The 14,018-nt window shown below is 48.3% G+C and overlaps 1 pseudogene; it reads left to right on the top strand.

Annotated features, from left to right (window-relative positions):
• The first annotated feature begins 1,795 nt into the window (after window positions 1-1,795).
• On the top strand, window positions 1,796-11,316 carry LOC133240687 (conglutinin-like; annotated as a pseudogene).
• Window positions 11,317-14,018: the final 2,702 nt, after the last annotated feature.

A 14,018-nucleotide genomic window follows, 5' to 3' on the forward strand; every position in this document is an offset into this window, starting at 1 on the left:
TTTCCTAGTGTCTGAGCAGTAATGTTGAGATGAAGGTGGAAGAGAAGTGGCCGCAGGGTGCTAGCTCTTGGACTCTGCAGAGGAAGGCTGCTTTTGCAAGAGTTGTAGATCGCTGTACAACTTACTGTTCTTCTCTGGACCTTGGACCCCTGGACATCATGAAATACAGACACCGATGCTGCCATTTTACTTACAAGGCTGAAGTGGGGTACCCATGAGATCCTGGGCTGAGGGTGCTCTTTGGACTCTAATGTGTGTTTAGTCCTGTCAACATTAGTGGCAGGTGTCCAGAACCCAGGTGGACACCTGAGCTCAGGTGGGGATGAAATTGAGTGAGTCAATAATAAGGAAATTACCCTACTTCCTGAAGAGAATTCTCGGGAAACTGGGGCTGAGGGTCAAGTTATAGGGCAGATATAAAGGGCCAATGCTTACCCAGGAACTCTAACATGCTTGGATATTCTGGACCCTTACAGGAAGCAATTGTGAGTATCTCTGTCCTTGCCTCTTAATTTGTTTTCCAATATCCAGTGAATATCTCCTTGCCTATGTGGGTGGTTGAAGGCGGCAGGGTGTGTGTAGATCTTCCACTCTAGGAGGTTCAGTGCTGGTGGTGGGAGCAAATGAGGCAATAAGGGGTGCTCTTTACTCTTCTCCCTTTGTTTGGTGGGAGATGTCTTTCCAGGACAGGGAGAGGGGGAGAGTTGAATGTGACATCCAACCAGATGTCTGATGCCATTGTCTGGAAGTCCCCAGGGTAAATGCAATTCATCATCCTCTTGGAAGGAGGCACTTCTCTGCTTAGGAAACCCCTTCCCTCCCACTACATCAGCCTGCTTGGCAATCCTCGGTCCTTTGCACGGTCCCTCGGGCTTTCTTCCAGGCCTCTGCAACTCCCATGATTCTTTTCCATGCTCTAAACATTACAGTTTCTCTCTGAGAGAGGAAAGAAGCCCAACACTGGGAGTGACCCACGTCCTGCACCCTGATCTCACTTAGCTCCTGAGTCCCTTTCTGATGGTAACCAGAAACTCTACTGGACATCGGCTTTCCTCCTCTGAAGCCAGCTTCCCCCTGATGGCACCCGTCTCACACGTCCTCTCTACCAAGAGGCCCCTGTCCCAAGTCCTCTTAGGAGGTCTGGGCAGGACTCTAGGTGTACCAGGAACTTTCCTGGTGGAGCCCAGGAATGACAAATCCTGAAAAATAAGCAGTCATGCACCTTTCTGTGCTCAGGACAGAGCTTACCAAGCATTATCCCTCTGGCTTTCTTTCTTTTTTTTTTTTTTTCAGATAGCACTGCAGATTCCAGTACTAGTCTGTCCAGAGCAGCAAGTGACAGCAACTAGGAAACAAGCCAGCATTGTAAGAGGTAAAGCAACCGACTCACTGGTATAAAAAGGGATAAAGAGACCCAGAGAGGGAAGGGTCGCACCCAACGGCCCTCAGTGAGTCCCTCCTGGTGTGATAATGGCCTCAGTGAGGCATTCTACATCCTGGCCAAAGTGCCCCTGACAGGGATGACAAGCCCCAAAAGGGATGACACAGACCATCTGACAGTAGATTCATGCTGCTGGCAGACCAGGTCAGAGGCCCAGCTGGTCCACTCATGTCCTCTCTGGCCAGACCTTATCCTAACTTTCCCGAAACTGCTTTTGGAGCCCTGCTACTCTTGCCTCAGAGGATGGGAGAGGAGATGGGGGAAGGGCTTCTCCTGACCTCCAGGAGCTGGGCCAGCCCTAAGCCTTGTCCTTGGACTAAGAGCACCGCCTCTTTCTGTTCGTCTGCCTAGGACATGCTTCTCCTTCCTCTCTCCGTGCTGCTCCTGCTCACACAGCCCTGGAGATCCCTGGGAGCAGAAATAATGATCTATTCCCAGAAAACACTGGCCAACACCTGTACCCTGGTTATGTGTAGCCCCCTGGAGGGTAGCTTGCCTGGTCGTGATGGACAAGATGGGAGAGAAGGCCCCCGGGGGGAGAAGGGAGATCCAGGTAGAGCTGGGACCATGGGCTTGCCCTGATGGGAAGGGGTGGGCACTGGAATTGTAACCAACCCCAAAACTCTGAATCTTCTGCTGTGGAAACCTTGAAGATGGTCTTCCCAAGATGGGAGGAATCCCCCAGATTTTCAGTGCACCTAAAACATGGCTTTACTGGTTGGCAAAGACTGGCTTGCCCAAATCCCCAGGTCCATAACCACCTGTCCTGATTTCTCCCCTAGGATCTTCTGACCCTAACCACCCCAAGAATGTACAAACAATGAGTGAGCAAGTGGTATTTGGATCCTCTGCTCCAGAACTCTTTGGGATTCCCAGGTGGTGCTAGTGGTAAAAAACCTGACTCCCAAAGAAGGAGATGTAAGAGATGCAGTTTCGATCCCTGGGTCAGAAAGATCCCCTGGAGGAGGGCATAGCAACCCTCTCCTGTATTCTTGCTTGGAGAATCCCGTGGACAGAGGAGCTTGGCAGGCTTTGGGCCACTGGGTTGCACACGACTGAAGTGACTTAGTACACTCATGTGGGAGACGTAGGAGATGTAGGTTTGATCCCATGGTTGGGACAATCCCCTGGATAGAAAATGGCAACTCACTCTGTTATTGCCTGGAGAATATCATGGACAGAGGAATCTGTCAGGCTACAATCCACAAAGAGTCAGATGCGACTGAGTACATACACTCCAAAACTTAACTGTTGTTCATTCGTATTAAATGTTGCCTCTGCAGAATATCAAATATTTTTGAACTGATGACTGTCGTAAGTTTCAGTTTAATCATCTGTAGATGAGAATAATATCAACCACCAGTGACAGAGAATTGAGCCAAGGCTTCATTTCTTTGTTGGGTCTTCAAGATAAACTTTTATTCTTCTGCTGTCCCAACCAGCTGAATTCGCCTGAGGTTTCCAAATGTACTGATTATTAAGGGAATTTTCTGGAAACACTGCCCCACAGGAGAAGATCTGGTTTTTACTGACAAGAAGTGAGAATTTGATGAACCAGCGACAAGGACGAGGGGACCACCATGGCCCTGGGCCAGGGTGATGGGGGATCAACTGAGTTCTTTTATCTTTCTGGAGTTTGTGTTTTGATTGGAGAGGAAATACATGAACCAGATTAAAGCTGAAAAGAATACATAACATCCCCAGGATTTGTAGGGTAAGAGACAATATCTGTCTGTCTTTTAGAAAGAAAGTAGCTTCCAACATGAATGGGCTGGGGCTAGAGCAGGCCTCCTAGAAGTGATCTCAGAGGAGGGGTGGTATTCAAGATGCCAACTCTCTCTAGCTCCCCGAGGGGCCCTGTATTGAAAAGTATCCCTTCTTCTACCTCCCTGCTCTCATGGCTGCCATGGTTTGTACACAAGGATGGCAACCTCTAATTCTCCCTTCTAAGGAGTGACTTGCTTCCAAGGTACCTGCTGCCCTCCCCAGCCAGGGGGGAGCCCAGGAGAGGCTCAGCCAGGGACCAGGTGTCTCTGCCTGAGCACCGTGCACCAGGGGGTCTGGGATGTGGGGCCTATCCTCCGGGCTCCCATTGATTGCCTAGTGAGAATTGGAGCTAAGAGCAGGACCCAATGTCCAGCACAGACACTCTCATCACCCATCAAATACCCCAGTCTCCCTCTACCTGCACATTCTTGGCCCGGGCAAGACTGGCCCTTCTTACCCTGGGGGAGTGGTTTCCAGATCTGAAATGTCACCTCTCCTCTCCAGGGCTCTGAATCCTCTTCAGCCTTGAAGTCCTGTTCCCTATGAGTACGTATGTGTCCATGGGTTGAGGGTGCTGGGATGGACAAGGGACATCTCAGAAGCTGTTTTCTTCACTCATTACCTGTGCCTCACAGTTTAAACTTCAGTGACAAATTCCTTGCAGACCAGGACCTGGTGCTGACATTTACTTCCTGCTCAGTGCTAGGCAGAAAGCCATGTTCCACAGAGAGATTCTCAGTGAACAGAGAAATGAAATAATGAGGAAATGAACAAATACGTGAATGAACAAGTTAGTAGTAACTGACAGATTTCTTTTGTTGTCTTTTTGCACACGAATGCTTACTCACAACAGTCAAAAGATGGAAACAACCCAAGTGTCTATCAACATTTATCTGAGGTGAATGAATAAAGAAAATATATTGTATTCATACTATAGAACATTTCTCATCCATAGATTGGAACGAAGTACTGGTAATGTGCTACAAATTGGATGAGACTCAAGAATGTCACTCCTAGTTTAAAGAGGCAGACACAAAGGGTCATATATTGTATGTATTTATATAAAATATACAGAATAGCTAACAGAGACAGGCAGCTGCATAGAGGTAGCCAGGGCTTAGGAGGAGGCAGGGAGGGAGTATGGGTATGAGCTTTTCTCTGGGATTAATCAAATAGTCTTGAACTAAAGAGTAGTGGTAGTTGTACAATTATGTCAATGTTCTAAATGCCCCTGAATTGTACACTTTAGATGATTAATTACAGGTAATTCCTGGAATCCAGAGGTTAGGATTCGGTGCTCTCACTGCCAGGCCTCAGGTTCAATCCCTGATTGGGAAACTGAGAGCCTGCAAACTACACAGCACAGTAAAAAAAAAAAAAAAAAGTAATTTTTATATTATATGAATTACATCTCAATGAAAAAAGAATAACCAAATTCACAGAATTGAGTGTATAATTCTTGAATCAATAGGCATTTCTCCCTTTAGTCTTTGAAGGCAAATCTCTTATAATTTCAAACTTAGGCAGCCTTCTTAAGGTAATGTGATTTTTTTAAATGTTTGGTCATTTTTCCAAAGCAAATTAGTATATGATCACTAAATACAAGAAGATGGAAATTAAAATTGCCTCAATTGTGCTCCTTAGAAAGAACAACTAACACTTGTCTATGCTCTTCTTGTGGTTTTTTCAATGTGTGTTACATGTGCACATGCCTGAGACATGCGTGGACATGTTGAAGAAATGGAATCATATTAAATAGTGTTTATAACTTACTTTTATCACTTAATAATACACAATAATATCATCTATCTTCCATAATTTTAAAAGCATGTTACATAGTTTTTTCTCTTCTTTATATTAAATAAAATTGATCTATAATATATTAGAATCAGATGTACATCATAATGAATTCATATTTGCATATATTGTGCAATGATTGTCACAATAAGTCATCAACACACATAGTTAACGATTTATGTGTGATGCGAACTTTTAAGATCTGCTTGCTCAGCAATGTTCAAGCATGCAACCCAGGATTACTAACTATAGAACTTCGCTGTACATTATATCCTGGGACTCAATTGTTTTTAAACTGGACCCTAGTACCTTTTGAAGATTTCTATCCATTCTGCCCACTTCTCAAACCCACCTCTAGCAACCACAAATCTGTTCTCTGTATTGTGAGTATGTTGTTTCTATTTGTTTTCTTAGATTTCACATATAAGTGAGATCGTATGGTACCGCCCTTCCCTGTGACTTATTCCACTAAACATAGTGCCTTCAAGGTTCACCAGTGTTGCTGCAAATAGCAAGATTTCATTCTCTTTTATGGCTGAATAATGTTCCATTGTATATGCACCCTGCATTTTCTACATCCATTCATCCGTCCATAGATACTTGGGCTCTAGGCTGCATCCATGTCTGGGCTACCATGAATGACGCTGCAATTAACTTGGGGGTACATATGTCTTTTCAGGTTAGTGTTTTCATTTTCTTTAGTTAAATGCTCAGAAGGGGAATTGATGGATTCTACGGTAGCTCTAGTTTTAACTTTCTGAGAAACCTCCATGCTGTCTCCATAGTGGCTGTTCCATTTGCATCCCTACTGCACAAAGCTTTCCTTTTCTCTACTTCTCCAGCACTTCCTATTTGCTGTCTGATAATAGCCATTCTGAGAGGTGTGAGGTGACAGCTCTTTGTGCTTTTGATTTCTATTTCTTTGGTAGTAAGTGTCAGGTGTCATTTCTGCCATAAACTTTGGTTCTGGGGAGGGGGGAGGGCAGGGAGTTCATGGTCCAGGGTAAAAGCTGACAGACTTAACTGCCATAAATACCGTGGCCTTGGGGCAGGGGCAGGTGCATTGTATGCAAAGCCAGGTGAGTCTTGGTTTGGATCTGCCTCCAATTCAGCAAGCCTGTTTCTTCACATGTAAAATGGGGATGTGGATATGCATTTCTTGATAGCCACTGGACCAGTCACCTGGAAGGGCAGTGTCTACACCCTACAGAACCCTGAAAGAACGCCAAGGCCCTGACCCTGCAGGCAGGTGGCTCCTCCTGGGCCAGGATCAGCTTTATGTCCATCTCGTCTGTGCCCACAGGTTCACCCAGACCTGCAGGATGAGCACGGAGGCCTGGACCAGCTGGCCCCATAGGGCCGAAAGGGGACAATGGCTCTGCTGGAGAACCCAGACCAAAGGGAGACCCTGGACCACCTGGTGAGCAGCTTGGCATGGAATGCAGGTGTCTGTAGATGGCATGCTGCCGCTAGGCCATGGCACTAGGTGTGCACAGATTCTACCCCAGGAAGAGGAAGGTCATTCTCAAGGTGGCACTGGGTTATCTCAGGGAAGACTGCAGCTCCTGGGGAGGGTGGAGAGTGAGGGCAACATCTTTAGGAGGAGGCTGCCTGTCTGACTTCTACTACGGCCCCATCTTTTATGCACTCCGTTCCGAGGAGATTCAGTGTCACTGACTGGGCTGGTCGTTTTTCCCAGGGCCTCCTGGTATTCCTGGATCAGCTGGAAGACAGGGCCCCTCAGGGAGGCAGGGGAGCATGGGACCTCCAGGCACACGAGGCCCCAAAGGAGAGACTGGGCCCAAAGGTAGGAGGGTGGTATGTGGTGGGTGAGGGAGGGGGAAGGGAGGGGTGACATTGGCAGCCCTGGTGGGGACCAGGGTATGTGCACAGTGCCTGGAAAAGCCTGGAACCTCTATGCCTGGTAGGCCTGGCCTGGGCCTCTCCACATTCCCACACTGACTGAATTTGCTAGAGGAGACCAAGCAGTCAGGAGCAGTCTCCCAGGTCGCTCTCTCACCTGGAGCTGTGGGTGACAAGCTGCACTGCTGAAGAAATGGTACCTGCTGAGCGCACTCTCAGCCATGTTTCTCCAATGTGTTCCATCCTCAGGAGGAGTGGGTGCCCCAGGCATGCAGGGCTTCCGAGGCCCCGCAGGTCTCAAAGGAGAGAGAGGTGCCCCCGGGGAGACTGGAGCCCCTGGACGTGCTGGGGAAGCAGGTGAGCAATGGATATGGGGCTGGGCTCATATTCCCTTGTGCCTACCCCCACCAGCCATCATGTCAGAGCTGGCATTTCAGGGAGAGAGCCAGTGTTGGGTTTTGGGAACTGTCTGTCTCCAGGGAGAACGTGCTGAGAGTAGCAGGGACTGGTTGTATTTGGGAAGGCTGGTTGTTAGTTTATGGGACAGTCAGTGTATAGAGAGGATGCAAGAAGAGGATCCAGGCACAGAGGAACATTTGTATGTGGGAGGGTGTGCTGCTTGGGGAAAAGAAGTCCATGTGTGGAGGTTGGGGGCGGTTGGGGGGGCGGAGCACGAAAATGCTAAAATATATGTTCAGCACTCACCCATTTCTACTTCTCTTATCCAGGGCCTGCTGGAGCTATAGGTCCACAGGGCCCTTCAGGTGCCAGAGGCCCCCCAGGACTGAAGGGGGACAGAGGTAATCCCGGAGAAAGAGGAGCAAAGGGGGAGAGTGGGCTTGCAGGTAAGGAAGCCTTGGGAGCCTCATTAGGGTTTGGGGCAGGGAGGAGGCCTTATTCAGCTCAGCTCTCCTCTCAGGTAACCCATTTACAGGTGGGGGTCAAGCAGGAAAAGCTGACAGGGTGTATGGTGAGGTGGACTCTGGTCTTAGCCTCTGTGACTCGCTGGAGGAATACCTGAGCAGATTTTCTATCTGATCTTTATGACAAGCTAACCTCCCTCTCCAGTTCATCAGATAACCTTGAACATCAATAATTTAATGGATGGGAAATAATTGTGTATTCCTCTCCTACAACCATACCATCCTCTGCAATGCAAAAGGAAGTGCTTTCAGATTCCTAGAATTTGGAATTTAAATGACATCTGGTTCACTGTCAGTGAGGCAAGGGACCTGTCAGGGATACTGTTCACAAGAGAACCCCAGGAAATCCCGTGGACACAGAGGCCAGCTAGGTCAGCAAAGGTGGGCTTCCTACCTCTATTCCACCTCCTTACCCCACCCCCAACTTGAGTCTCCTCCTGGACTCTCTTCCCTTGAGGCCTGGGCTCTGAGTGACCCTAGGCTGTTCTGGATCTGTCTTCACTTGGCGTCTCTCTCCTTCAGAGGTCAATGCTCTCAGGCAGCGGGTGACAATCTTAGACAGACAGCTGCAATGCTTCCAAAATGCCTTCTCTCAGTATAAGAAAGGTGAGTTCCTGGACCTGACTCTTGCCAGGCCATGAGCGTGGGCCTCAGACTTAGTCTAGGCTTGGCTTGTAGTTCTCTTGGCTGGGTCTAAATTGGACTTGCTGGGACTGGACCTAGACCTTGGGCAGGAGCGGGTCTAAGGACAAGTTTGGGACAGAGCTGTACCCCCACGTGCTCCAGAAGCTCAAGTAGATGCACAGGACAAGGAGGAGGATGCGGTCCATGTCACCAGTTCAGCAGACCTTCACCACAGCCTACCCTGGGCAGGTTCCTATGACAGACAAGGGGTCACCCAAACCAGGATACTTTTCTTCCATCTGTGGGGCCAAGTGTCCAAATGCCCAGAGAAGAAGCTGCACAGCCTAGGGAAGCAGAGAATCCAGACATGACCCTGAGAGCGGGGGTGGGATGCTGCCCGTGGGGTTCAAGGCTGCTGGCGACCAATCCTTGGTGTGTGGCCACCAAGTATCTTACCCTAAAGATGTCCCTGGGTCTGGAAGGAATAGGCTACCTCCAGTCTCTGGCCAATGCTGGACTCTCCTGCACCTCTTGTGGAGTTTAAAGCAGAGGTTCTTCCCTAAGCCTGGATCCTAATCAGGCTAAGGCCTCCTAGAGCACACACCTGAGTGCCCTGCATCTTTGAGACACTCCATCAACTACCCCTCCTCCTTCTCTCCTCTCCCTGATGACAGCTTTGAATGCACATCACTTATCAAACCTGACTGATCCAAGAAAAGGAGAGTTTTCTGAAGGAGTAGAGCATAAAGGGGCCTGATTGGGTGAGACATAGGGTTGGCTCCTAAGAACTCAAGCCAACTAAGTACTGAAGTAGTGGGATGAGAATTCTCAGCAGTTTATGTCTTCCTTCTTGCACAATCATATTTACATATCTATTTACTACCTCATTCCCTGGTAGCTCAGCTGGTAAAGAATCTGCCTGCATTGCAGGAGACCTGGGTTTGATCTCTGGGTCGGGAATATCCCCTGGAATGGAAATGGCAAACCACTCCAATATCCTAGCCTGGAAAATCTCATGGACAGAAGTCCCTGGTGGACTTCAGTACATGGGATCAAAAAGAGTTGGGCACAACTTAAAAACTAACCCTTTATGCAGACTTATATAAACAAAGGTGAACTTGGGCATATGTGCTGGCCACCTGTGTGTATGTAAACACCATCACTCAGTCCACACCACCTACATACATGAACACACATGCAGACATATGCACACCCATCCTGATGGACCTTGAGTCAGCCCATGTACCTTCAGATGGACACACGGATGTATTCACGCATGCACACACACACCCACACCCAGATGCATGGGACATAAACCAATCATGGCACACAAGCTTGCACTGACCTTGTCCGGGGCTGTCTGGGCACCATCCGACTACGTGGAAAATCTGGTCTCCGATTGCTTGTTGAAGTAATCAGAGGAAAAGGGCAGTGGGTTAGGGTGCAGCCTGGGTTCAGAACCAGTCCAGTGAGCCCTGTTAGGAGCCCAGAAGATTTCCATGCAGACCCTGGAAGTCAGAGGGGTGTGGATGGGATGGAATAAAAAGAGATACGTAACACGTCACATCAGGGATGCTGTTTTGCAGTGTACCTTTTCCTTAGAAATAAGGGATTAGACTCTGAAAAGAGAAATGACTTTCCCTTGTCACCTGGGCTGTCATTGCCAGGGTAGGGCTGAACACATGACTTTCTGAAGCCCAGACAGGGCTCTCTCCAAAGCTGATCCCACCCTGCCCTCCTGCCCCCACATAGAGCTCTCAGATGCTGTCATCCCCTGCTCAGTGGTCCAGGGAGGCTGACTGGCCATAGGTTCATCTGCGAGCATATGGAAGCCAACACTGGACAGCCCCCAGTGCAGAGGTCAGCACTTGGCTGCTATCAGATGCACCTCTGTCCTCCCCTTTCTCCTCACCCCTTCACACAGCACAGAACCACTCAGACAACTCCTCATGCCCAGTCATCATGCAAGGGTGAGAGTGAGCCACCTGTTTGGTGTTTTCCACACTCTCAGGAACTGCCCTGGACTCTACAGTGTCATTTCCCTGCCAATGTCCTTCCTATTTACACAGTAATTAAAATGCTGGATTCTCGTGAACAGCACGGGGAAGAACAGAAAGTGCATGTGGGAGCTTTAGTGTCACCTCCAAGGTCTGATCCTCATCTACATTTGAGAGTTGGGTGACTTTGGGCTTCTTGCATAAGCACCTGAATTCCAGGGTCCTCACCTCTTGCATGATGGATGCTTGAGAGCTAAGTGCCTTGCTTTTGTGCTATCTGGTGCCCTGGTACCCTCGTGGGATCTGGGGACTCCAGTTGAAGCACAAGGTCTAGCTGCTGCACATCCCTAGCCTGATTCTCCTCTTCCCCTAGCGGTGCTCTTCCCTGATGCCCGGAGTGTCGTGGCGAAGATCTTCAAGATGGCAGGTGCTGTAATATCATATTTGGGTTCAGAGCATCAGGAACAGCTGGCCTTCCCACACTCTGCAGCTGAGAATGAGGCCGTGACACAGGTGGTCAGAGCCCAGAAAAAGAATGCTTACCTGAGCATGAATGACATCTCCACAGAGGGGAAGTTCACCTACCCCACTGGGAAAATACTGGTCTATTCCAACTGGGCCAATGGGGAGCCCAACAACAGTGATGAGGGACAACCAGAGAACTGTGTGGATATCTCTCCTGACGGCAAGTGGAATGACGTACCCTGCAGTGAGCAACTCCTTGTGATCTGCGAGTTTTGAGCTCCCCCACCCACCCCAGGGAAGGGGCAGTGCCCAGAGCTGTGAGCTGCCAACATCCCAATAAAACATTGACCCTCTGCTGCTCAGGGCTTCCCAATTGAGCCATGGGATGAATCCACAAGGCAGGCCTCCTATGTAACTCCTCCATCAGAATAAAGTTTGAAACTGGCTTCACATCTGGAAGATTTGTCACAAAAAAGGGGGGGCAGCCTGCGACTCAGGGGCAAGGACTAAACGGAGGTCTCCAAGATGCCCCTGTGCAAAATCCAGTGTCTCCTTTTCAACAAGGCAGATGTCTAGCCCTCCACCTCTGCCAAACGTGGACTCCATTTGACCCCACTGGTCACTGCTACCTCCTTCCCTTTCCTCTCCTGCCTTCAATCTTTTCATCCTTCAGCCTCTTTCACTAATATCTCCTCCTCTCCTGGACTCCCACAGAGAGGAGCAGGCACCTCAGCTCTGGCTCCCTTCCCTCCTTGCACTCACTCTAGGCTTGGGCTCATTCTCTGCCATGGTTTCGAATTCTTTCTACTGATGTCTCCCCCAGGTAGAGCCCTGTTCAGACCTCTCCCCATACCCCAGATTCCTCTCATTAAGGCAAGCTGTAGCCCTGGGGCTTGGAGATCATCGTGGCTGCCTCTTGCTGGCAGGGAAGCACCAACTTCTCTGGCCAGGTTGAGTGGGCTTATACCCAGCAGACTCCCCTCACCCGTGACCATCCAGGATTTCTTTCTTCCCATGACAATGTGACTATGGATGCCTCATCAGAGAATGTACCATCTGCACAGTCCTAATCCCTTCTAAAGTTTCAGGCAGAGAGGGTGTCCAGCCATGTTCAGATTCATCCCTCAACCTCTTCCTGCCTTGAAGTTCAAGGAATGTTCATCTTCACTCTGCCTTAGAGACAATCTAGGCAAATCCTTCTCATTTTACAGACATGGAATCCAAGACACTGAGAGGAAGGGAACCTGCATAGGTAGTGACATAGGAGACAGGGTGCCTCTGGGCTGGACCTCTGGTGTTTGTCAAGTCGAGTAAAATCGAGCTTTGTTCACACCCAGAACTCCAAGGACAAAGCTAGTGGCCAAAGCTGAGCTCTGCTAAAGTAAAGAGATAAGGAGCCCTCTTCTGAGTTCAACAAGGACTTCCTTGTCTACACATGCGCAGGAACAGTTATTGGGGGTCGAAAAGAGAGAGGCCCCACCCCATAATAAGTGGACTTGTACCCACAGGTTCTGTGCTGGCATCTATCTTATAAAACAGTTTCACATGCACCTTTTGAGGGTCTATGGACCAGTCAGGTGTGAAGAAATTAACAAGGTAATTGGCCAAAGGTAAATAATGATCTGCAAGGACTGTCCTATATAAGTTAATTTATGTCACATATTTACTGCTCTTCCTCTCATTCGGGACTCCCACACTCCACCTCGGGTGTGTGTCTCTGCTTAGCTCTGACTTACTGCATGCCTCCTCCTCATTAGAGAGGATGCCCATACCCTTTTTATCTGGGGGCGTATTTCTGCCTTCTTCTGTCTTAAATAAACAACCTGCTTCTCAGTGTGCTCTGCCATGCATTGTGCTGTGTCTCTAATAATAAACGTTGTGGTTTTTGCCTCCTTTAAACATTCTTGCTTTCAAATGGGGGATAGAGCCAGAGTCACTTTGCTTCCAGCCTCTAGTTCCTGGTGGTGTGTTGACTAGGATTCCTGGGGTTTCATCCAGTCCACTCAGGTTCCATCCTTGGGCAGAGAACTAGATATCTCTTCAGGAGCGCTCACTGCTCTCCCTCTGAGATCAGGAGCACTGTTGCTACAACTCAGTCATGTAAAAGGCCATCAGACCCCAGAACTTACACTTTTGGCTTGTAAGTTTTTGACCATAGGCCTCTGTATATTTACTTGATTTTATTGACACATTACTGCAAAGAATTCCAGCAGAGCTATTCAAAACCCTTAAGGATAATGCCATCAAGGTGCTGCATTCAACATATTAGCAAATCTAGAAGACCCAGCAATAGCCACAGAACTGGAAAAAGTCAATCCTCACCCCAATTCCCAAGAAGAGTAGTAATAAAGAATGTACTAATGTTGGACAATTGCACTCATCTTCCATGCTAGGAAGATCATGGTTAAAATTTTGCATGCCAGTCTTTAGCATTGTGTGAACCAAGAACTTCCAGATGCCCAAGCAGGGTTTAGAAAAGGAAGAGGAACCAGAGATCATATTGCCAACTTTCGCTGGATCATACAGAAAGCAAGGGAATTCCAGGAAGACATCTACCTCTGTTTCATCAACTACGCTAAAGCCTTTGACTGTGTGGATCATAACAAACTGTGAAAAGCTCTTAAAGAGATGAGCATACCAGACCATCTTACCTGTCTCCTGAGAAACCTGTACACTGGTCAAGAAGCAACAGTCAGAACCCTGTGTGGAAAAACTGATTGGTTCAAGGTTGAGAAAGGAGTACAACAGGGCGAACTGCTGTTCCCTTGTTTGTTTAACCTACACACTGACCACACCGTGAGAAATACTGGGCTGGATGAGTTACTAGCTGGATTCAAGATAGGTGGGAGAAACATCGCTACTTCAGATATGCGGATGATACCACTCTATTGGCAGAAAGCAAAGAGGAACTAAAGAGCTTCTTGATGAGAGTGAAGGAAGAGAGTGAAAGAGCCAGCTTAAAACTAAATATTTAAAAAACCCAAAAACTAAAATCATGGCATCCAACTCCATTATTTCATGGCAAATAAGGGGAAAAGGTGGAACTAGTGACAGATTTCCTCTTCTTGGGCTCTAAGATCACTGCAAATGATGACTGCAGCCATGAAATCAGAAGATGATTTATTCTTAGCAGGATAGCTA

This window comes from Bos javanicus, chromosome 28 (genome assembly GCF_032452875.1).
Source record: "Bos javanicus breed banteng chromosome 28, ARS-OSU_banteng_1.0, whole genome shotgun sequence".
Taxonomy (NCBI): Eukaryota; Metazoa; Chordata; class Mammalia; order Artiodactyla; family Bovidae; genus Bos; species Bos javanicus.